We start from the raw sequence: 2824 nt of genomic DNA, 5'->3' as shown, positions 1-2824 counted from the left end.
TTATGTTGAGAATAAAGTTGAATTCTTTGTCTTCTAGTTGAGCTTCAGCAAATTCTTCGAGAGAGACTGTAACTGGCATAGAAGTATTCTTGACAGAGCGTTCGCAATGAAATTTTGTTCCCTAAAGATATGTTCTGTATCTGTGAAAAATTGAGCAATAAATTCAAGTTGTCGAATTTGCTGAGGACAAACTTTATCCAGTTTCTAACGGAAAGCATAAATTAACAGTTTATGATCAGTTCTGATGATTATTTTACATTCCTCTAGAAGGGGTGGACCAAATTGGACATGAGCAATTCATAATGATTAAGACTAGAAAACCCCTAGGCGGCCGCTGTGACTGAATGTTCAAGCTGTAATCAATCGAGATCCTCCTCTTTAAAAAATATCTAAAATATTTAATGGTTAAATAATCAATAAACTCTCAATAAGTAAGAACGTTGAGAGTTATTTAACTTTTTCGAGAAAAAGATAATATTAACTTCATCAACTATCTAATGATGTATCAACTGCTATGTCAGAAGCATTACAGGTTAGAACAAAAAGGATAGAGCTGGATGAGATAATAAAATCATAACTTGCAAAAATTCTTCCTTGTAATTATTGAAGGCTTATCTTTCGTTTCAGGAATCGAGGGAAATCTTCTGTCATGTTTCTTATTATTCTTGAGAAATTTTGTAAGTATGAAGCTTGATAATTAATCACATTTTTTAAGACATCTTCTGTAATAATTAATAATGAAATCGTCTCAATTTAAGAAGAGTCTTAGATTTTTTTATAATTTAACAAATCACTTTAACTTTTTCACATAAGTCAACTTGATTCCTTGACTAGAAACTAAATATTCAAGAAAAAGGATTTCAGAAATACCGAAAAGACATTTAAAAATATTTATCGTTAATCCATCATGGATTAATGATAATCCATGGTATATTAAGTGGTTCAGTGAAAATAAGGCAATTGTTAGCAGAATCGTTATTTGACTCAACATTCAACGGTAAATTTAATTTTCTGGCGGCAAATTTAGATTTCTTATCAATCAAGGGCAATGTTTTGGTCATAGAACAAGATATGATAAATTACTTTTGAATCTTTTATGATAACAGCAAATTTCGGAATTAGATGAGTCAGATTAATTTTTTGACTTTGATTTAAAATTCCTTCTTCGATAACAATTACAACGTGACTTGTTGAGTGAACTTAAATATAACGGTGTGAACAGTTTAACTTCAAAAATTAAAATCCTCCGTTCCAAGTCAGCTAAATTAGACGTCGGAATATCAGATTTCGCAACTTCAACAACGAATTAACCAAATAAAAATCATTATCGCGTTCCAAAATTTTGTCAGCTAATTTAGCTAATTTATTTAACGGAATATCTTCAACCAGCAAGAGTTGCTTGAACTCTAAAGGCATTCAGATGCAAGCGTTAAAAATATTTTTTATTCTGCTACACTGTCCGTCTCGCTGATTGATTGCTGTTTGACGCTTGATGTTTGTATCTGAATGCACTTTAAGAGGTAATCTTTGCAGCCAAATAGAGTACGAAACATTATCTGATATAGTGCCATTAGTTGTTTGATTTTTTTGATTTTATGCAACGAATATATATGCTTCTTGTCATTAAGCTCCAACCAGACTAAAAGTTATCTAAGTTTTTTTTCTTCCAAATCAATAAATTGATAAATAAAGTGCAATATGTTTTTGAATAAGTATATTTATCTGTTTCAGGTAAATTTTCAATGATATCTGACACTTATATAAACACTTCTTTATCTAAATGACGGAAACTTGAATAAGCTTGACTGACTGAATCAGAATGGATTTTATATGCATAACATTCACTTTCTAATTGAGCAAACTAGAGTTTTGGATATTTATGTGTTAGAATGTTAGAAGCTTAATAAGGTCAAACTTAGAATTAATTTGGCTTGGCTTATCGAATCGATAGTAATTCAATAAATGGGGCCTTTCTGATTCGATAATATGAAAAATTGATATCTCACAATTATTAAGCAATGTTATAAATAATACAATATGTTTCCGGAGTATTAATAGAAATCTTATCTAGAGGCATGATATGACGGGATATGTCCGCAGAAAAAATGCTGGAATGGCTGGATCTCTAAAAGAATCAGTATAGATTTTTTCTTTTTTTTATCTTGCAACTTGAAATCATTCCAATTTAAAAATCATGTACCCACCAATTTGTGGGTACTTGCTAGTAACTGACTAGAATTTCCGATTTTTCAATATAAACTTTATTGAAAAAAAATGATAAAAAATGATAAAAACCATGTTGATGTAATGTAATTTGATAGAAAATAAATAAATATTTTGAATAAATTTATTGAAAGTTTTTATGTGTTATTATGTATTTTGATATCTATGAAAAATAAACGTTTCTGAAAAATGAAAAAATCTCTGAAAAATGAAAAAGTATGAAAATTCTATCTTCATTCTATCATTAAATTCCTAAGTTCCAAATGAAATTCAGGGATTTTTAGACACTTGGAAATGATTTTTACAGAATTCGCTGAAAATATCGTAAGTGAAAAGCCATGAAAATTCTATTTTCAATCTTCTTCAGCGAAATTCAGTAACATTCAAGTTTTTCAAACACTTGGAAATAATTTTCAGAGAAAAGATCTCTGATAATCTTGAATTTTCTTGAGTCTCTATTGAAAATCCTTGAAAAATGTTTTTAGGTATTTGCAGTGAAATTTTCAGACATTTTTTTCACCAGAATAACTTGTATATATTTTTCGACATTTAAGTTCCGTCATAAAATGCAAATATTCATATTTTTGATTTATTATCAGCG

The sequence above is a fragment of the Atta colombica genome, unplaced genomic scaffold (genome assembly GCF_001594045.1).
Source record: "Atta colombica isolate Treedump-2 unplaced genomic scaffold, Acol1.0 scaffold178, whole genome shotgun sequence".
Classification (NCBI taxonomy): domain Eukaryota; kingdom Metazoa; phylum Arthropoda; class Insecta; order Hymenoptera; family Formicidae; genus Atta; species Atta colombica.
Note: the sequence above shows the minus strand (reverse complement) of the source record.